Genomic DNA, 23,171 nt, shown 5'->3' on the forward strand with positions numbered 1-23,171 from the left:
CCAGGATAATATGACATGTTCAATATAATGTATCAGGACTAATTTAAGACCCATGCAAAAGGGTTCAATCACACCAGTCACGGATATTGTAAATTCACAAGAAACATCTACTTATACTCGCCGCATATTTATTCCCGCATGAATATATAATAAAACGGATGGAGATCGACAGGGAGGTCAGTATAATTAAGTGCTGCCACTGAGTAAAATATCAGTCCATTTGCATAGTAGTGCACGATTCCAATTACATATCCATATGTCACGATCCCTGCCCACGTCAGGCTACCAAGGCCACAGACTACAACTATGGGATTTTGCTGAATTGCATTTGGAGAACGCAATCACTCTGGACCTCAATTAGGTCTTCCTGAAGGTGCGCTGGGAGGCGAGTACCTGCATCCACTAGAAAAGGTTGGGGCACCTGCAGAGCCCAACATCTGCCACATGTCTAGTCATCAATGAAGTGTGCAGAGCCAGCAAACACAAACAAAACAATACACTTACTTGTTGGCATTGCAGTAATGAATCCTCCAGGCTGTTCTTTTATTTTCCGCATTAAAGCATGCCTGCTGTGCATTTGAAAAACCCGATAAAGTGTTTAAAAAATAAAATGAAAAAGAAATAAGCTGTCCAGTTTAATTGCACCACTAACACATATTCTCATATATTTAATGAAAAACAAAGTCTCGCTTCCAGTTGACAGCTTCCTGTAAATACTCTTTAGTCATCTGCATCAGTGTTTTGAAGATGCTCATGTGAATTGAAGTTGTAAATACTCTTCTACAGCAGCAACCGCGAGTGAGACCCTGTAATTTGGACTGTGTGTGTGTCTTAACATCCATATCTGTGGCATCTAAAAACATAGGTTTTTCCTATGTTTGTTCCCATGAAATGTATTCACTCCTGGAGACAGGAAAAGGAGGTTCTGTTAGTGGCCAGCAGAGGGCGCTCCTCTCCTGCTTATAAAATCTACAGAGCACATTGAATGAAAGGGAGAAGGGTTTCCTGTTCCAGGTCAGTGGTGGCAGAGACAGCAGCAGCAGCAGATTCTGATCACTTCTGGCCTCTTCGTCTGTGTCTAGCCTGCTGCAGAGGAAGAAGGACGCCCTGTCTGTCTGTGCAGTTATCTTCATCTTCAGACCCCTCCAGACCCCAGATGTGCACCTGCCCCACCCCAGCCATAGGAGGAGGAGCGAGCCTGGAAATGTCTGCAAAGGTTTCTGCTCAGGTAGGAGATTGTCAGCACCTTCTGCTGTGTTTGTAGAAATAGATGGTATATTCCTTGGGAAAATCTCTGTCAGGAGCCATGTTGTGCACTGCAATGCATCTTACTGCACTATGAGAAATCTGTGCACTGCATCTTATGAGGAATCTGTGTCCCTTAACTGCATCTTACTGCACTATGAGAAATCACTACATTTCATCTTATTATATTGTGAGGAGTCTGTACACGCTGCAGTGCATCTTACTGCACTATGAGGAATCTCTGCACTGCACTGCCAATACTGCCCTGTGAAAAATCTGTGTACCTTGCACTATGAGAAATCTGTGCACTGCATCTTACTGCACTATGAGGAATCTGTGCACGCTGCACTGCATCTTAATGGACTGTGACAGATTTATGCACACTGCACTTTACAGCACTATGAGGAATCTGTGTCACTACAGTGCATCTTACTGTACTGAGGAGTTTGTGCCACTTCACTGCATCTTACTGCACTGTGAAAAATCTGTTCACATTGCGCTGCATCTTAGTGCTCTATGTGAAATCTGTGCACACTCTTTGCTCAGCTCTCGCTGTTCGTTTGTTGACTTGCCCATCTGTACCCCTGTGTCAGAAGCATGTCCCCAGGCAGTTGAACGTCAAGGCTCCCCTGCTGCCCCGTGCCCCTTTGCCCCTGTTTTCATATCTCTGTCTAGGTAAAACCTCAGTCACTGCAATAGTTTCCAGCGGCATAGGTTGGCTTATAGCATTATCTGCTGCAGAGGTTGTGTGTTTGCTGCAGGGATTGTGTGTGCATTGACCTTGGGGTCTCCCAGGTAGGAGGCCTTCCAAGCAGTGGAATGTACGTGTCTGTGTTTTTGATTAATCTCTGCAGGTTCGATGTGTGTTCATGTGAACAGGGTAGCGTTGTCTTTGCAGACTGTCTGTTTGTGTGTGTATGAGGCACGTCTACAGTGTGTCTTTTTAAAGGGTGTCTGTCTTAGCAGATGTTGGCGACTGTCAGTCACTCTTATTGGCCTCTCCTCTCTGTATCGACATCTTTAGGATCATTGGATGTAAGCGGGTCTGCTCTGTGTAGAATTGTCCGGTACTACTCGGCACACTGCAGCCGTCTCAGCAAAGTCACATGTGAAGTTCTAGTTCTTCCCCATAGTCTAGTAGAATTAGGCAGGTTTGAGTGAGAATTCAGCACGACTTCCAAATGTGTGAGTGACCCAAGCACCCAAGGCTATTTGAATGATAATGCTGCAAAGGGTTACTGTACTCTCATCAACGGTGTGTTTATGAGGATTGTACTATGATATAGGAGTCTATGTGAAGGATTCCATTCTGCTCTGCTTATCACTTCAGCAGGAAGGTGAGAACATAATGCACAAGCAGAAAATGCTAGAAGAAGCCAGAAAAGAGAAATAAGAGTGACACAGAGAGTAACATGAAGGGCGGAGTAAAGTAATTAATAAATATTGATCAAAATATGAAAGAAATACGCTTGTAGGGGAGGGGACGAGAGGTCTTAAAGAAGGGCACGTAAAGAAATGTAATGAACATTATGTGGAAATTGCCAAAAGTTGAATTATATGTTCTGAGCTAAAAATGTGATTTAAGTGCGACGTGAATGTGAGTCTTCAAGAATTGTAGGTGTAATGTGCTGTTTAGTGGTACCAATGCTTGAACCAACTTTGGAGCTATGGATCTGAGATTTATTCCCAATCAACAAATGGTGTAAATGAACCAAATGGAGGAATCAATATTTTTTCCTGCCTGTTACCAATTTTAACTCTAGTGAGATAGCTAGGAGGTCCTAGGTTCCAACCATCCTCCTGTATGAATAGGTTAATGTCAAATCACAAGGGTGATTTCCCTGTTGTCACTGTAGGAAAGGATGTTGATATAGTGTGTATGGATGACGTTAGCCAGTGGAGTTATATAAGTGTTGAATAGTGTTCTGCTGAGGAGTGAACCTTGAGGTGCTCCGCGGATGAGATTTCTGGTTTCCAAGGAGGTTGGCGTCAGGTTGACTGTCAGAGTTCTTTTAATCTGGAAAGAGCAGATCAATTGCATTCAGGTTCTTGAATATTGATCTTGTAAAGGCGCCTGATGAGGATGAGATGTGGTACCATGTGACACACCGCCAAGAGGTTCAATAGGATGACAGCCTTACTCTCTCCTCTTTCTAGGATCATGCCAGTGGCCTAGGTAAGTGTTATGAGTGCTGTTTCTGTGCTCTGGTTGGGCGGCATCGAGACAGGGTGCCCTTGAGGAGCTGGTAGTTGTATGAGGTAGCTGGTCAGACACTTCTTGATGGTTTTCTCTAGGACTTTGGCCATGTATGATAGGAGGTTGATTAGTCAGTAGTTGAAGAGTATGGTGAAGTCTTCTGAGGGTTTCCTCAGTAGGGCTGGGACAGCTGCCTTCTTCCAGGTTTCTGGGAAGAGGGCCGCATTGATGGAGTCATCCAGGATGGGAGTGAGGACTTCACTGATGGTGGTTAGACCTTTGTTGAAAGTTTGGTGGGGGCATGGGTCTAATGGGGCCCCACAGAGGGTGGTCTTCATGGTTGCGTCATTCTCGTTTGTGGTGATGCCGTCCCACATGGTGAAGGTCCATTCTTCAGCTGAGATTGGAAGACTGGCTGCGAGGTTGCTGGAGTCAGGTTGAAGGTTGACGTTTCCGTATGTGGATGTGATCTTCCTTCAAAAGAAGTTAGAGATTGTTGCAATGGGTTTTGTAAGGGGGGCTGTTGCTGGTGGTGGCTGCAGCACTGTAAATTCTCAGATTATTTGGAAGATTTATTTGGTGCTGTTGTTGCAGGCTTTGATGCGGTTGGTGTGGGCTGGTCACTTGGCATTTCAGACATGCTGGTGGACGCATGTCAAGGCAGATTTGAAGACGTTGTTGTCAGCAGTGTCTTTGCTCATTCTCAACTTGCTTTAGAGTTGCTTATAGTGCTGCATCACCCCCCCCCCCCGAGTTCTTCTGTGTACCAGCTGGCTTGCTTTTGTGATCTTGATTTCTTTTGGTTGTTGCTATACTTGAGGGGGTGCAGGTGGTGATCCATTCATTGAAGTTCTTGATGTCTTCTGTTAGGTTGCTGCTGATATGCTTGAGGGGGGCCAGGGTGTTGGTACAGGTGGTGATCCAGTCATTGAAGTTCTTGATGTCTTCCGTTAGGTTGCTGGTTAGCTTGAGGGGGGCCAGGGTGTTGGTGCAGGTGGTGATCCAGTCATTGAAGTTCTTATTGTCTTCCGTTAGGTTGCTGGTATGCTTGAGGTGACGTGTGTTGAAGGCAGATGCCCAGTCCTTCTCTGAGATGCTCTTCCAGCAGCAGCCGTCTATCAAGATGTGATGGTTCTCCTGTAATTCAGGGTGCTGAGCTTGAAACTTAAAAGGGTGTTCTCAGTTCAGGTGATCGGCGTTGATTTGTAGGCTCTGATGCTGTTTAGTGTGGAGAAGAGAGGGTCCAGGAAGTGTTCAGCTGTGTGGGTGGGTCTGGTGATGTGCTGAGTAAGGCCGAGGTTCCCAGGGCATTTGAGGAGGGTATTTCAATTGGAATCAATACGGTCCTCTAGATGAAAGTGCAGGTCTCCATGGAGGTTGAAAGTGCTGGAGTCAATGATAATCTCAAGTCTAGATTCGTTCTGATGTCCATTCTTTCTGTTACACAGACCTATATCTCTATATTATCAACGTAAAAAAAACCTTTTCCAATCTTTCTTCTGAATTTTACTTTGGGACTTATGGCTTCTGATAATTCACTTTGTCGTTAACATGAAAAGACATAGGTCGGCTAGTTCGCTTTAATGCTTCCAAATATTTTGATGATACCCACTGCTGAATGCTTCAATCTCTGACCCAATTAGAACCTCATTTAGTTTGTGAACATCTGAGGGGAAATATAAATAGTTTTTTTTCCCCACACGGGACTCAGTCCATGTGAGGGTCACCTTCTTCAGATAGGAACCTGTTGTATCCTCTCTGTTTTTTTTACGTGATGTCTGGAATACTACGTGGAATACACATCCAGGCTCCTGTGATCCCATACTCTTTACCAAGAGACTAAAAAGAGCCAAAGTATACCCCAGTCAGACTCAGGACTAGTGAGCGGAAGGTTTATCTTCCAGTGCACTTGTGAAAGAACTTAACAAGTGTGACTGCAGGGCTCGTACTTCAAGATTTTGGACATTTGCAGAGATTCTGTCAGAAAGACATCAGCCTAATTTAATGACAAAAACATCAAGCAGGCGTTTGTTAAGCGCAACTACTCACATGTAAGGGTCTCAAGGCGCTGGGGTGGGGGTTGGTGGTCGGTAGCAGGCTCCAGTACATCAATGGGGGGTCTGTCGAAGAGCCAGGTTTTGAGGTTTCTTGCAAAGATGGGGAGCGATGTTGTCTGTCTGAGGTGGAGCGGAAGGGCGTTCCAGGCTTGGGTTGCGAGAAAGGAGAAGGAGCGGCTGCCCGATCTGGTCTTTCTGGTGCTGGGGACCACAGCATAGGAGAGCTGGGCTGATCGTAGGGTCCTCTGGGGTGCTTGGAATTTGAGTCGACTGTTCAGGTAGGCTGGTCTGGTGTTGTGGAGGGCCTTGTGGACGTGGGTGAGCATATTGAAGGTGACTCTAGCTTCGATGGGGAGCCAGTGGAGTGTGTGCAGGTGCTGGGGGATGTGGCAGTGTCCTGGCAGGTCAAGGACCAGTCTTGCGGCGGCCTTCTGGATGTTTTGTAGCTTGCGGGTGAGGTTTTTGTCCATTCTGGCATAGAGTGCGTTGCCGTAGTCGAGTCTGCTGGTGACCAGGGCGTGAGTGACAGTCTTTCTGTGTTCCGGGGGATCCATTTGAAGGTCTAAGTAGGAGGCGGAGGGTGTGGAAGCAGGAGGATGAGACGGAGTTGATCTGGCGGTCCATTTTGAGTTCTGAGTCCAGGATGATTCCCAGGTTGCGTGCCTGGCCCATGGGGGTGGGCGGGCTTCCGAGGGCGTGGGACCACCAGGTATCGTTCTATGCGTCGGGGTTTGGGCCCATGATAAGTACTTCTCTTTTGTTGGTGTTTAATTGTAGGCAGCTGTTTTTCATCCATTTGGCGATGGCTTCCATGCCTTATCGAAAAATTTGTCTGCCAGTATTGGGTTTGTGGATCAGGAGAGGATGAGTTGGGTGTCGTCTGCGTATGACACAATGTTGAGTCCGTAGGTTCTGACGATGGGGGCGAGCGGAGCCATGTAGACGTTGAAGAGTGTAGGGCAGAGGGAGAGCCCCTGGGTCACTCCGCGGGTGGCAGGTGTAGGGTCAGAGAAGAAAGTGGGGAGTCTGACCCGCTGCGTTCTGCTGGAGAGGAAGGAGCGGATCCAGTTGAGGGCCTTGTCTTGGATTCCTGCGTTGTGGAGCCTCATGTTAGGGTGCGGTGAGAGACTGTGTCGAACACCGCCAAGAGGTCGAGGAGGATGAGAACTGCTGTTTCTCCTTTGTCTAGTAGGGTGTGGATGTCGTCTGTTGTAGCGTGGCGGGCGGTTTCCGTACTGTGTTTTTTCTGAAGCCGGACTGGGAGGAGTCGAGGATGTTGTGCTCTTCAATGAATGTGACGAGTTGGCTGTTGATGGATTTCTCGATTACGTTTGCTGGGAACAGGAGCAGGTAGATGGTTCTGTAGTTTTTGAGGTCGGCTTGTTTCCAGTCGTCGGGAAACGTGGCGGTTGCCAAGGAGCGGTTGATGGTTTGGCAGAGCATGGGTGTAATGGTGTCGGCGGCTCTGTTTAAAATGTGGTGGGGGCAGAGGTCCGTGGAGGCCCTGGATTGGATTGACTTCATCATCTTCAGTGTGACTTCAGTGGTGATGCCTGTCCAGTTGTTGATCGCTGGCTTCAGTGTATCGGGGGTGGTTGGTGAGGGTTCAATGTGTTGGTTGTCTTCGTCGAAGTTGTCATAGATGCACTTGATATTGTGGTGGAAAAAGGTGATGAGTTTGGCGCAGAGGTCTTGTGAGGGAGGGATGTCAGTGGACTCGCTGATGGGTTGGGCGAACTCCTTGATGTTGTTGAAGAGTTCTTTGCTGTTGTGTGCGTGAGTGGAGATCCTGTCTTCAATTGCTTTTTTCCTCGTTTTTATTATGAGTTGGTGGTGGGGGTTGGTGGCGCCTCTGAAGTTGTTGTAGGCTTCTGTGCATTTGGTGCTCCTCCAGGCCTTTTCGAGGGGGCGGCAAGTGCGTCTGGACTCTCGAAGTTCGGTGGTAAACCATCTGACTTTCTTGGCGTGGGTGTTGTTGTTTTTCTTGAGGGGGGCTATGGTCTTGGTGCTGTCGGAGATCCATCTGTTCAGGGTTCGGGCTGCGGTGTTGGGGTTGTTGTTTTCCGCAATGGTTGGGGTGGAGTTGCTGAGTTATGAGGTTAGCTTGTCGTCAGTGATTCTGGTCCAGTTTCTTTGTGGGAGCAGGTGCAGGTGTCTGTGGATGGTGGGTGTTCTGAAGGTGAAGTAGACGCATCAGTATCATTCCATAGGAGTTCGGTGGTGGGGCTGAAGGTGATGGAGTTACCTGTTGTGAAGAGGGGGTCGAGAGTGTGTCCTGCTGAGTGCGGGGGTTATGTCACGATCTGGCCTAGTCCAAAGTTGTGGAGGTTGTCCAGGAGTGATGTGGTGCTGGGGTCCAGTTGGTTGTCGAGGTGGAAGTTGAGGTCTCCCAGTAGGGTATAGTTGGTGGATGCGATGGAATGCGGAGAGATGGTGTCCGTGATGGAGTTGGCGAAAAGTCAGCGGTTCGGTAGATGAGGTTTCCTCGGAGGGTGGTGGTAGGGCTGGTCAGTATCTTGAAGTGAAGGTGTTCCATCAGGTCTGTGGGCTCGTCAGAGAGTGTGCTCAGCAGAGGTTGGATTTTGTGGATGACGGTGATTCCTCATCTCCCGGAAGTGTGGGGCGGTCTTTCCTGGAGATCTTGTATTCTTGGGGAATGGCGATGTCCGCTCCTGAGGTGGTGTTGGTCCTTGTTTCGGTGAAGAACGCTATGTCAGGGTTGGTGCTGTCGAGGAGGTCCCAGATTTCGGTGGCATGTTTGTGGAGGGATCGGACTTTGAGGAGGATGCACTGCAGGGTCTTCAGTTGGGTTGTGGTCTTGTGGTTTCGCCGGGTCAGTGGTCTTGGCGGTGCTGCAGGTGTGAAATGAGGCAGTGAAAGGTGCAAGAAAAGTGGGGGAAAGACATAGGAGAGTGAGAGGGGAAGATTAAATCAGTGAAAAATTAGTGAAAACCAAGGAAAGACACAGAGGGGGAGCTAAATGGGGAGATTGAAACCAGTAAAAAATGAATTAAAAAGGAGGAAAGACACAGAGGGGGAGTGAAAGGGAAAGATTGAAACCAGTAAAACACGAGTGAAAGCGGAGGAAAGACAGAGAGGGGGAGTGAAAGGGGGAGATTGAAATCAGTAAAAACGAGTGAAAACGGAGAAAAGACACAGAGGAGGAGGGAAAGGGGGAGATTGCAATCAGTAAAAAACGAATTAAAAGGACGGAAGTTACAGAGGGGAGTGAAAGGGGTCGATTGAAACCAGTAAAAAACGAGTGAAAACAGATGAAAGACACAGAGGGGGAGTGAAAGGGGGAGATTGAAATCAGCAAAAAACGAGTGAAAATGGAGGAAAGACACAGAAGGATAGTGAATGGGGGAGATTGAAACCAGAAAAAAACTAATGAAAACGGAGGAAAGACACAGAGGGGGGAGTAAAAGGGGTAGATTGAAACCAGTAAAAAATTAGTGAAAACGGAGGAAGGACACAGAGGGGGAGTGAATGGGGAGATTGAAACCAGTAAAAAGTGAGTGAGAAAGGAGAGAAAGAGCAGATTGAGAGAAAGGAGACATAGGTCCACTGGAACGCCAGGGATGAGGCGGATGTAAAACCTGTGGGTTGAGGAGAGCCTCGAACACTAGCACTCGAGTGTGCAGGGGCTTGGGGAAGGCCTCACTTGATGGTGGAGCTGAAAGGTGGGAGAGCAATTTCACTGATAATGAGTCAGGGGTCTTGTACGCCTGCCCTTGCAGCGGGTGCCATTAAGTAGGGGTCGGGGAGGCATGACACCTGGGAGGTGGGAGGGGAGCTGGAATGGGACAGTCACGTTGGTCGTGGGAGGGGTAGGCCGCGGGGGCAGCAGCGGCAGGGGAAAACGGGCAGAAAAAGGCAAAAAGAGAGGAAAGAGTGGAAATGAGGCAGTAAAAGGTGCAAGAAAAGTGGGGGAAAGACACAGAAGGAGGGTGAGAGGGGAAGATTAAATCACTGAAAAACAAGTGATAACGGAGGAAAGACACAGAGGGGGAGTGAAGGAGGGAGATTGAAACCATTAAAAAACATCAAGCTTGATCTGACTGTCCAAGCAACCGTAGATGTATCCACGAGAAGGCTTCTGGTCATGGTACTTAACCAGAGTCAATCACATCATTACACCTTGCTTCTCGCTCAACCCTTCATTGGCCGTTGTAGACATGACATTAATTTCTACCTCATCTCATCTCATCTCGGGCAATGGGCACTCCATGTCACCCCCCACTGGATAGCCAGGTGTGCCAACCAGCACCGCAGAGAATCTGCTCATGCTCGGGATACTCCCTCCCAACTATAGTCCTGTCAGCACCTGTATCCTTCATGGTAATGTGCTTCCTCCCTTAGAGGATAACAAACGGCACAGACCGCATGATATTTGGATGGATGCACCTAGGAACTTCTATGTCCCCTTCCAAAATGGTTATTGCTGCTATATTGAGTCTAACTGGGGCACATTACCCAAGTCAAAAAATTCACTATAATGGGTGCTGCTGGGACACGTCAGTCACCTGACAGTTCTTTACTGAATGCCCCCTCAGTGTGACCCATGTAGCAAGTTATCCCTTTGAGCTTGAAAGGATTTTCTTTTTCTTTTGTACTGACTTGAAACCCAATTTGTTTTTGCCTGTATCCTATCCCTGGAAATGTTATACGGTTCCTACGAATTAAGTAGGGCTGTGTATTCTGGACAACAGAAACGTCAAAATATGGATACTTGGTTCACAAGTATCATCAGGAATTGTTGGCCTGGTTCCTAACTAGCTCACAGTGCCCCATCTGAATCCCCTAAACTCACTAGGGTACCAGATGGTACCAGCAACCACAAACATGACCCCTTTTGTACTCCAGAAGGGAAACATGGAGACAGACCTACCCTTTTGTTGTTTACTTTTGCATGCCCAAGGTAAACACAAGAAAGATACGAATTGGCTTTTCAAACATTTATTGAAACAATCGTATTCTTGTGTAAAAAGAGTGTGCCGCAATTATCAGGCAAAACAAACAAAGCAGTGTAACCAGCATTAAAAGAAAGGTATAAAAGAAAAGATGTAATGCTTTCCCTTTTGGGTCCACATTGGTTCTCCCTTAGTTTTTGCATTTTAGGCTGTCTCTGCTCGCTCTGCATAGCCACATATAAGACATTTGTGTTTGTGATATTATTTTGAGAATACGCTGTACGCTTTTGTTATTCAAGGACTATTCTTGGGATTTCATCTACACATTTCACACAAGGTGCTTGGGATACATAACAACATAGTGTACTATTTTCGTTGTTCGTCCAGCAACAGCTCCTTACATTTAGACATAACACAGTCGCACAACTGCAACTCCAGCACAATAGGTTTATGATATAAACGGTGTTCCGTCCCCTTGGGGGCAGAGAGGAGAATTCCGGCAGAGGGGACTGTTCTGGAATGACAGCAGTGCCCGATATGCAGCCCTGCGTAAACTAAATTTACACTTGTGATGCCGACCATCTTACTACTTACACTAGGGATGGGATCTTATGCAAATCCCAGAGATCACAAATGTATCCCTATGCTCACATAGTAAGGGTAGAACTAGACACATATATAATTTGCCATGGTTGGGATGTTGGTCCTATACAATCAGTTAGTAATTCTAACAACTTTTAGTTGAATCTGCCTAATCTCAGCACATTTGCTTCATAATAGAATATGATAGTTTCAATAAATGTATTTTAAACATTCGTTGTGTCTTTCTTGTGTTTAGAATGGGCAAGCATGAGTGAGTAAATGAGTAACAAAAGGGGAGGATCCGTTTCCCCAGTGCCCTTGGGGATAGAGGGTCATGTTTGAGGTTGCTGAAATCACCTGTTACTCATGAAAGATTAGGCGTTCAGGTGAGGCACTGTGAGCTGCCAGGATTGGGCCGACGGGTACTGACGTTGTAGAGAGACTCAGTCCCTAAACTCTGATGTCCTGTTGTCCTAACAAACAGTTCTGCGTTACCAACGGAATCAGTGCAACAAGTTCACCCTTATAACATTACTGTGTGGCTATATGATTATATCATCCTACTCCTACCTAGCACTATCTATACGATTGCTAGCATAGTGGGAGTACCCTTTGCCAGATACCTTGGGTTAGCCTAAACTGCCATACCTGACTAAGATGTATCACAAAGCCAGCCTGTGTAGAATGGTTAGCCTCCTTCTTTTTTGCATCAGTCTTTGTGTGTGTGTTTCATTTTGAGGCAAAAACAATTCTGTTGTGTTTAGACATTTCTAAGGCACATGGTTTGATTTTAAAACCTGCAATTTCCACTCAATTCCATAATGTTCTCAGTTGACTTTGTCCATGCTGTAAGAGAGAAGTGCCATTAAGTGTAACATAGAATACATAAGATACAATATTATTTAAAGTTTTATATATGATTTGGCCATGCTGTCATGCCATTGTCCACAACAGCCAATGCATTTTCCAAAATAATCCTGCCAATTTATATTAATCTTAAGCTTTCAGCGGCGTCCACAGTTCATTGTAAGTGGTGTAGATGAATCTTTTAGCATGTGGTGACCTAGGACCCAACAAGAAATCTTGTAAATCCATGTCATCAGAAAGTAAATTTAGATGTTCCTTAACCCTTTCCACGCGGGGCTAATTCCCCCGCGGTGGAGCTTTGCTTATGACGAGCTGAGCTCATCATGACCCGGCCCACTCCTTTAGAACGCCCGCACAGGCGGGGAATTAGCCCCGCGTGGGCCGGCAGCGGCAGTCATGAAGAGCTCAGCTTGTCATGAGCACAGCTCCACTGTGCCTCGTGACGAGCTGAGCTTGTCATGAGCATGCAAGGGTTTAACTGCAGATAATGTGGAATGTTGTAACCATTGCTGTGTTGAAGCCGGTTCTGTCAGGTGCACCGTGCTCTTCGGGATCCGGCTGATGCTCTTATGGGTCCACCTCCAGACCTCGCCAAACTCTGCTTGAATATACCCAGAGCTTAGAGGTGATCAGGTGAGGGAAAAAAGGGGTAGGGAAGGTGCTGCTGGGATTAGGAAACCTGGAAGACAAGAGACAACCCCTTACTAAGGTTTTCACATCCTCCTTGCTCTATATACATTCTCACTAGCGTTGTTCCACGTAACTTGATTATCTTGCTGGGGGGACTAGTAACCCTGTCTCCGAACGGCCTCTCCTAACGTGGAACTACCTGGCGGATAGCCTATAAAACACAAGCAGACATTAGTTCTCTGATCAACCACTCAAGTCACCCTCAACCGTCTGGACTCCCCGTCCTCATACATACCCAGTTTCATGTCCCATACAGCTGAAAAGGAACGGCCAAATACCCCCCACAGGAGCAGGTATCCCCAATATCAAAGGCAGAGTAATCCAAAGCACGCTGTTCGCTTCACTCCACAGAATTAATCGTGCTCCTCAGAAAGCTAGCACCGTAACACAACAGTAAAGGACCAAAAGTAATAACATAAATAGTTTCAGTGACGTGGTATCCCCCATACAGCCGTCCTTGTCCAAAGCACCAAAAAAAACTCGGAGTCTACAGTACCTCTGGGCTCCTACACGGTGTTTGAACTCCCCGTATTCCTTTGAGCCCGAGGCCCCTACACCTCCGCAGACATGGCAAATCTGCACGGGTCCTCGGCACTCAATACGGTGGTGTAAGGCAGATTGTAGGACAAAAACAACAAGGTCCAGGAACGAGATCCAGCAGCCGCTGAACCTCGAACATCAGTTCCCCAACGAGGAAACAGTTCCTCCACGGTAGAATTTCTCCTTGTTCGCAGCCGCGAACAAACAAAGGTCTCACCCCTTCAGCATCGCGTATAGAACGAGATAGCGCAACCACTGCGCTCCATGAAACCAACAGCTATGGTCCTTGTCCTCGGCAGAGCTGTCTGCGAAGCACCACAGAACTCCTGGAAGTAGCGGGCAGCCGCTCCGCTCTGGTACAGACTACAAAATCAAATACAACCCGACTTTCGGGTTTGAGGAGTCTATATAGATCCCGCCTACCTGGAGCAAGGTCTTCTGGGACTGGTAGTTCTATCAATGCATTGCAGGCGCGATACCGCTTCAGATCCTGACAGGTTCTGATTATCAAAAAGGAGAACAGCGAGGTTTGGCAATCAGTAACAGTTTAAATGTAATTAAACAATAATGATCAGGAACAACAGCCACATCTCCTACAGCTGCTTGCTGAAATTCCCTTTGCATTAGGTACGTGGCATGCTTTATACTGTACACCCGGTGCGATAAAGTGAAGCTTGTCCCACTTTGGGCAGGAAATACTGGTACAGTGGGTCATAAATTGTGTGTTTACATGCTTAATCCCACTCTGATAGAAGGGACCATAAATACCAACTGAAAGTCACATTCTGAGGTGGTCCAGGTGGCTGCGTTGTAACCCATTCGCAAACGGGAAGGGGTCCCATTTGCAAATGCAGGGGAATATATTTTTTAAGGGTCCCAGGGGCCACTCCCTGCCTTTAAAAAATGAAGGGAAGGGGTCCCGTTTGCAAATGCAGGGGTAAAAATGTTTAGGGGTCCCAGGGACCACCACCTGCCCTTAACCTTTTCGACGCTGATGACAGAACCGCTCCGTCATCAGCCGCGGTGGCGCTGTGCTGATGACGGAGCGGTTCCGTCATGGCCCGCAAGACGCATCTGCGCAGCGATGATTTCGCGCCTGCGCGGCGCGTTCTATTGAGCGGGCGGGGCCATGACGGAACCGCTCCGTCATCAGCACAGCTCACCCAAGGCTGGTGACGGAGCGGTTCCGTTACCAGCGTGTGAGCGCCGCACGGCCCCTGCCCCCTTAGCGCTGCGGCAGAATAGCCGCCGCAGCGAAGGTGTTAAAAAAAGAAACAAAAATGTTTCTTTTTTTTCTGAAATGCATCCCCTTTTCCTTTAAGGAAAATGTGGTAAATAAATAATTAATTACCGGTACTATTTTTGAATACATTAATAAAAACAGATAGCTCAATAAATAAGAGGCAGGATCCGAGGAATCTGAGTTGAACAGGCTTTAATCAGGCATAAGGGAAGGGACAGGATCGGAACAGCCTGAAATAGAATGACACGAGTGGCAGCTGCAACGTCTCATTAACAGTACAAGGTATATATAGGAAAACATCACTATTACATTACATACAGTAGGCGTAACAAGTGACAAGCGTAAGATAAGAACACATGGGCATGAAAAGAAGGCGTGCACAGGGCGTGCACGTAGACATGTGATGAGAACGTCACAGAAGTGTCATAAATGGGTGGATACATAGAGGAGGCTACCTGGGTAGCTGGAACCTTTAACCTAGTGGTGCGCGCAAACGGACAATGACGTGTAACTGGGAGAGCTGGGGCTATGACTTCTGCACTAGAAGAGGAGACTAAAGTCTGCGGTGTCAGGACGACATGTACCTATAGCATATCTGGTATCTGGTGTTTGGAGTACATGTTGATAGAATCTAAAAGTTATCAGGGCAAAGGCTACTTGACACTAAGGCTGGTGCATGCATATATTCTACATGTATTGCGTGTGCTATGAATCTTCCATGAATATTAATTCAGTAATTCTCTTGCATGGAGACAGAAAGACTAAACTATAGCTGAAACTGTTTATGCGGTTCGTTAGCTTAGGAATGTGAAGACGGAGAGCTGAACTGATAACTAGAGGCATAACATATTCTTGGCAGACAGGCAGGCAGAGCCAGGCCGGGCACCGCGCTGCGCGGCAGGAAGTAAGTGAAGGGTCAGGGATGCAGGTGGGGGCTGCATCGCTCCTCGGAGTGGGTTCAGGAGACTGGAGCTTGAATCTGGTGTTCAGGCCCTTTGAGGCCTAGAAACGGGGACAATTCAATGAATTAACGTGCACAATGTAAAACGTTGGCAACATAGGCCTAATACTCGTTGCTTTCACGAGAACTGGAAACTGGCATACTAGAGTTGGACACAACTATAATTGCGTCTTTAATCGATCATAGGGGGATATATGCATATCGATCATGCACATATAACATAGAATGGGGAACACGTAGGCACATATGACAAGGCAAAATTCAATTTTCCTCATTCCCTCCTTGTGCCCTACGTTTCCATCAGGAAACATCAATATTCATGATACCATCTATCTGTTCATATAGCATCATTTGCTCGTCTCGAATTTTCTTGGAACGGGACTTAGGACTTGGAATACAAGAGGTAGCACACAAGCCGCAAATCGCAGGGCCACATTGTAAACAGAGACAGCAACTGAATATAATCATTACTGCTATACCCAGGAATGACAATACTTTCCATCCCCAGGCAGATATTATACTCCAGAGCCAACCGGACCATGTCCAGGTGCCTGGATTCTGGTGTAACTGATGGGCAATTTTATGAAGTCTGGTTATAGCTGAATAAACAGACGGTGCGTTATTAGGAATGAAAATGCAGCAACTAGATCCGATGACTCTACAAGCTCCTCCCCTATCGGCCAGTATGACGTCAAGGACGAGACGATTTTGGAGCACAACAAATCTCATAGCAGATTGCTCTTCAGTCAAGTTACCTAGAGCGGAAGTAGTCTCATTCACTACTGCTTCAAGGGTTCTGGTTAGCCTACGTATTAACTTACTATTCTGTACAGGACCTATGAAGAAAAAGAAACCTTTATTGAAGTCCTGATACTGTTCTAAGGCAGTTTCAGTCTGATCGACAATTGGGGACTCAGTCTCCCTTCTATGTCTAACGTGTACTAGATGTGTGTTTCTGTGATAATCGGATGGGGCTAGGAAAACTGGTGGCAGTAGGAAGGCAATGTAACATGTTCCATCCCAATCGAGGGGCAGACGAACATATGCGGTATGACCACACACAAAATAAGAATGACGTGAGGCTTTGAAAATAGATTTCCCACTGTCACTATACTCGACCACAGTAGTACAATCACTATGACCTACATGTGCGGAACCATTCTTTCTGACACATAATTCGCCTTTCACGGGTAGAACTGAAATAGCAGGCAAATCTGGAGTAGTCTCGGACTGAACATTCAAAACCATGAAATTCGAGGCATAATTACCTAGATCATATACTTCATTTTCTAGATCTAACCCTGTTCTATGGGAAAGACCTTCCTTGTCTGGGAAACATGTTCTATTCAGAAGGGACATATCATTTGAGGATGACGTTAACGTGGACCATGCTCCACACGAACCATTGTGTGAAAACGGATAGGGAAAGAGTGGCAGAACTCCCTTCGGTGTCTGGAAAGGGGGGAGTCGACCACACACCCAACAATTAGTGGCATTGCTGGTCTGATGTGAATAGTGTAACATTCGAATAAACGTATTATTGCGCATGGCAAGACGATAGGATAACTCGTGAGGAGGCAGGTCACTAAAGGTGTGCTCTACTGTAACATTAGAAGAAAAATATACATGTGAATTAATAGGAAAACATAAATGTAAGGCATAACTTATGCAGGTAACCATAAGACTCAGAAATATCATAAATAATAGAGTAATAATGCATCGACTTCGAAGATTCTTACAATAACGTATTCTCTTAGAGTTTTGACTAACTCTCTCACTGTGTGGGTCTATCTCATACATGTCAGGAACCTGTCTAACCGTTTCACCCGAGAGGGACTTAGACAATTAAACTGGCTGACTTACTAGACCTCAGTTTTTCTTTATACTCCTGCTGCGGAGTTTTCTCTAACAGGGGAAGCTTAGAGTCAGTATCTGGGCAGTCCTTGAGAACGGGGCAGTCTTTGAAAAAAGTTTTTGGCCGAAGTCCATGGAATCGCTTCACATGACTGGAGTGCAACCACCCCTTGCGACCCTCGACCTTGATCGCCGTCCTTGTTGTCATCAATACGAGTCTTGGTTCTTTCCAGCGGGGCTCCAGCGGACTTGAACGATCAAAATTACGAATCAAAACGAGGTCGCCTGGTATGACCTCGTGCGGTTTCACTTGAGTGTTGTCTGGAAAAGCAGCGGCAACCTGTGAACGACAAGAGAGTAGTGCAGACATCAAGGAAGCCAGGTAATCTGTCAGCATATTACTGTCAACATCAGTAATTGTACGTGGTCTAGGCGTACCCCACATGTTTGGGGGACGACCGAACACTACCTCATAAGGAGACAGACCTGAACGGGAGTGAGCGACCATTCTCATATAGAAAAGGGCGACTGGCAGTGCTACCATCCAATCTACGCCTTTCTCTGCGCATACTTTGGCAATGCGGATTTTCAGAGTCTGATTATGTCTCTCTACGAGACCAGCTGCTTCAGGATGTCGTACACAATGGAACTTCCACTGGTACCCTAACAGAAGAGATACTTGTTTCATGAGTTCGGATGAGAATGGCTGGCCGTTATCTGAATACACGACCCTCGGTAATCCATAGCGGGGGAAAAACTCACGAACCAACTGCCTGGCAGTGGTCGCAGCAGTGTAATCTGGAACTGGATATGCTTCTGTCCATCTGGACAAAGCGCATACAACTACGAGGACATACTTGAAACCTCGACATCGATCCATCTGAATATAATCCATCTGGAGGACTTCAAAAGGGTGGTCAGGAGGATGGAATCCACCTTGTTCCACCGGGACACCTTTACCTGGATTGAACTGACAACAGATCATGCAGGTACGCACTTTCTGCTTGGCTGCTGCTCGTAAATGCTTGTTAAACCAGAGGTTCTGAATACTGTCTAACATGGCTTTTTCTCCTAAGTGTGCTGGACTATGTGCGGTGTTAATAATGACTTGAACCATAGAGTCGGGGAGAAACCATGTGGCTTTTCCCTTCGTCAACCATCCTTGATCTGTCTGGACCCCTCCTTGTTCGGACCATTTCTTGATTTCATCGGGAGTAGCATGTGACTGTATATCTAGTACGTCTTGTGTAGGGTCCTTAACTGTCATACAAGTCGTCTGATCTGGAATGTCTGTCTGTGTCGTGTTAACTGGAATGTCTGGAGTCTGAGCTGTAAGCTTGGCTGTTCGATCTGCTAGATCGTTACCCTGGGAAATTATGTCAGTGACTTTCGTATGTGCCTTGCACTTCATGATAGCAATAGCTGTCGGTAAATGTATTGCATCTAACAGAGCTTGAATGAGGGGGCCATGCTGAATCTTGGTTCCATGAGAAGTCATAAAACCTCTTTCTTGCCAGAGCACTCCAAAGTCGTGTACGACTCCGAATGCATAACGTGAATCTGTGTATATATTTACTTTCAGGTTCTTAGCTCGTATGCAGGCTTGAGTCAGAGCGACGAGCTCTGCTGCTTGAGCAGACAGGGTGTCAATACGATGTGTTTCTATAACTTCAGTGTACTGCATACTCGGCTACTAGTTCTCCTTTACTTGTCCTCATACATGAACCATCCACATAAAGTGTCAGGTCGGGATCAGGTAATGCAATGTCTGTCAAGTCTTGTCTTGGCTTTGTCATGGTGTTAACAACTTCCACACAGTCATGTGTGGCAGGATTCGAAGTAACTGAGGGTAACAGTGTAGCGGGATTTAAAATGTTGCAGCGTCTGATTTCTATGTGTGGCTGAAACAATGTCAGTTCATAACCTGTTAAACGTGCAATTGTCAAGTGCTGTATCTGTGTTCGGTTTAAAAGAACTTCCACGGAGTGTGGAACTTGTACTGTCAGGGAGTGTCCTAACACTATGGAATCACTTTGTCTGATAGCTAGAGCTGTGGCTGCAACTGACTTGAGGCACGCAGGCAGAGCCTGGGCCACCGGATCTAATGTGCTAGAGAAATAGGCACAAGGCTTGTATTGTCCTGCTTGATCTTGTGTGAGAACAGATAATGCAGTACCATCACGTTCAGTGACAAAAAGTGTAAAAGGCTTACTGTAGTTTGGTGTTGCTAGAACAGGTGCTTGGCATAAAGCTTTCTTTAACTCGTTGAAAACAAGTGTATGTTCCTGGGTCCAAGGGAGGACAGTCGATGTCGCTGCCTCCTGTGTCGTTAACTGTATCAGTGGCTTGGCTAGATATGCGTACTGAGGAATCCATTGTCTGCAATAAGAAGTGAGGCCGATAAAAGCTCGTACCTCCTTCTGTGTCTTGGGCTGTGGAAGATGTGCTATTAACTGGATACGGTCTGGTGTCAACTGCCTACCCCACTTGGACAGTAAGTGTCCAAGGTACACCACTTGCTGGACACAGAATTGCAATTTAGAAGGGGACACCTTGTGCCCCATCTCGGCCAGGAAATACAAGACTGTAAGTGACGCACGTTCGCAGTCACGCTCAGAACGGGCTGTGATCAATAGATCATCGACATACTGGAGCAGAGCAGTGTCAGTTGGCATGTGAATATTGTCTAGTTGTCTTTTAAGTGCTTGACTGTAAATGCTAGGACTTTCTGTGAAACCTTGAGGAGCTCGTGTGAATTTATAGCTTCTTCCATTTAAACAGAATCCGAAAAGGGATTGGCTGTCTGGATGAATGGGGACACTAAAGAATGCGTTCTTGAGATCAATAACAGTAAAGAACGTAGCTTCGGAATCAATGGCAGTCAATAGGGAAGAAATATCTGGGACCACAGGGTACTGTGGTATGATACATTTATTAAGTTCTCGAAGGTCAATCACTAATCGATAAACTGGAGGTGCATTTGGATCAGTACATTTTAGAATTGGAATGATAGGAGAATTACATACATTGGAGTCAGTTTCTACAACCACTCCTTGAGCAATGAGCTCGTCAATAATTTTCGATAAGGCTGCTACAGCCTCAGGTGGCAATTTGTACTGTCGGATTCGTGGTAATACAACACCTTGCTTCAGAGTGACACAATGGGGTGTAATGTGCATACAACCTACATCAGTTGGACCTTGCGCCCATAAATGCTGAGGTACATTCAATAATCGTGGATCAAAATCACGTAACACATAATGACCTTTAAAATCTCTTAAAAACAATCTCACTCCTTCTGGGGAGCAGCAAATGACTGCTCCTAATTCTTTCAGGGTCTTAATACCTAATAAGTTCTCTGGACATGATTTCGTGAGTAACAAGTCTGTAGTTCGGGACAATGGACCAACTTCTAGAGTAACTGGTTTCGATATTTCATTAACAATAGGCTTTCCTGAAAATCCAAGGGAAACATTTCTAGAGCCTGAGAGTGGAGCCCCTGGAACCTCGTCATGACTGATGGTAGTCCTACTTGCCCCTGTATCAATCAGAAATTTTCTGTCTTTCCCTAATACTTGACTGTGTACATAGGGACCCTCTTGATCTACAGGAATCTCGATGAGAGGCAAGCCAACCTCCCTCTCTAGGCTGTTTCATGAATACGGCTGATAATCTGGATACTCTGACTGTGCATACTGGTACATTTGCTGTGTAACGTGCTGTGTGGCAGCTATAGGCTGCGGTACTGTAACTGTCTGTTGTGCGTTCTGCGGTGGCTGGGAAGTCTGTGAAACTTGTTCTTGTCTAGGCGGACGTGGTCTCTCTTTCGTTTTACCAGTAGCTATGTTGTGTTTCAGAACTGCACATTCGTTTATATAATGACCTGGCTGTTTACAGTAATTGCATGTCCCTTTAACGGGAGCTGTAGGATGACTGACTTGACTCGGACCCCTCTTCTGACTGTCTTGTGGAACAGACTGTGCAACTAGTACTTTCATTTTCGTGTCTTTCATATGTCTCCTTTCATGTTCCTGCTCCTCCCTGATTCTGTTCTGGTGGTACTGTAGCATCTGGAGCATCTGTGACGGAGTATTAGCTTGCCAGGTACTTTCGACTTTCAGTACTCGATTTTTAACTTGTGGACTTGAATTCTCAACTAGTTTGGTAACAAAAAGATGTGGATACGATTCACTACTTGTTTTCAGACCACTATTAATAATGAAACATTTCTCAAATCTAGAATAAAAATCACTAGTATCTTCGTCTTGTTTCTGTTTACAGGCTGAGATTGCATCCCAGTCTTCCTTTTTCGTGGCTAGTAATCTTGGCAAGACTTGTATTAACAATTCGGGCAATGCTTTAGCTTTATCCCCAAGACCGGTACCTGGAACTCGTGTGTTATCTTCAGTCTCTAATGCGGTCCAATCTATCTTTTTCTCTCCCACCTCCCATTCTTTTTCTTTAAGTTTTTCATATATGCCCGCAGGCAACAGGACCTTTAACATTTTAATGATATCAGGATACGTGTATTCTCCCATACGGAGCATGTCCTTTAATTCACGATGGAACCCTGCTGGATCTTTATCGTGACAGGGTATTAACTTTTTCATTTCCAGAAGTTCTATTTTCGTGATAGGGGTGTAAACAAATACTCGTTCTAGATCACCCCCCTCTCCCTTAACTGGATGTACTTCTCGCAACGGATTCTGTCTGTCTATGTAGAATGATTTTCTTTCTGGGGGTGGAACAGGAACAAAATGTGGATTCAGGAACGTTCTGTATATGTGGCGCTGTTCTAGAATGACACTAATTAAATCGGTACCTAGACCTTTCCATCTGTTTAGGAGTAACTCGTTCAGTACATCATACAAAGGACCTGGATCAGAATGCTGATCTTCATACAGTGTAATGAGGTGCTGGATCATATACGTACCCACCAGACGCTGCTCGGCTGGGGGCAGTTTCAGAAACGTTTGGGCCACTATTTCATCTGGAAACGTGGCAGAATCACTAGTCCATCGGACTGCTGATCGGGCTAGTTCTTGTTCATGCATTGTACTAAGCTCGCTATAACCTATTCGTGATTTTAGAATTTGATCGGTGGCCTGGAATACTTGTTCAAGAGAACACTGTTCTGGTACTGGAGGAGGAAAAACTTTCTTGTAATCTAGGCGTGAATGTCTGTCGGAAAATCTAGTTCTACCTACGTACGCTATTCTGGAGGGATTCTCGCTGTCTACCTCTTCACTAGAAGAGTCATTCTCTTTCTCGGTTGCTCTTTTTGCTTCCTCCTTCTGGTGTATACTTATAATTTCCTTACGAATTTTCCTGTACATACTGTCTATACAACCTTGTGTCTTGTGTTTTCCCTCGGCTATATTGTCACTCCACCTGGTCAGGCCTTTCATCTCGTCTTTGTCTTTATCAGGATAATCTTGCTCTCTTATTAAACAGTTAATCAAGAACTGTAAAATCATATTTTGAATCTCGGCTTTCCTGTGTGCCATAGCTTCGTGAATACTTCCTGGATTCTCCCCTGTACGGACAAAATGATATATTCTGTCTAGATGTTCCTTCATGTCGGGCAGGGTGGCCAAAAAGTTGGCAACCCGTCTTAAACGTACTGAATATAATACCATGTGATCTTCGCCTGGAACTGGATCATATATACAGTCAGTAAGAAGTCGCTTGAGGTCTGTGTATGTGGCCACTTTTGACGTAAGCTGTAACGCTGCTTCTCGCGGCGTCAGTCGTCTTACTTGAGGCGGGGTGATAGGAGCACCTCCCCCCGCTGCTCCTGAACTAGAATCGTCAGTTAATACTGTACGTGCTGGTAAAGTGACTGGCAAAACGGGTACATTTAATGTGGGCTGGTCCGGGGGTACTGGCACATTAACTTGGTCCCCGGGACCAGTGGCTGGAGGAACAGGAATTACATTATTTACAGGATGCTGAGGGTGAGCGGGCGGAATACGATTTGCATATGCTGGGACTGTGTCGTCCAAGTAGGACGAAAGAAAAA

General features: G+C 46.2%; 1 protein-coding gene across 1 annotated transcript in view; it reads left to right on the forward strand.

Annotated features, from left to right (window-relative positions):
- Positions 1 to 1,100: 1,100 nt before the first annotated feature.
- The window catches only part of LOC144820896 (uncharacterized), a 39,457-nt gene continuing 17,386 nt past the window's right edge, over positions 1,101 to 23,171 (forward strand). The window contains exon 1 of the mRNA XM_078677968.1: positions 1,101 to 1,228. The gene's annotated coding sequence lies outside the window, so the exon portion shown is untranslated. The remainder of the gene's footprint in view (positions 1,229 to 23,171) is intronic.

The sequence above is a fragment of the Lissotriton helveticus genome, chromosome 1_1, assembly GCF_964261635.1.
Source record: "Lissotriton helveticus chromosome 1_1, aLisHel1.1, whole genome shotgun sequence".
Classification (NCBI taxonomy): domain Eukaryota; kingdom Metazoa; phylum Chordata; class Amphibia; order Caudata; family Salamandridae; genus Lissotriton; species Lissotriton helveticus.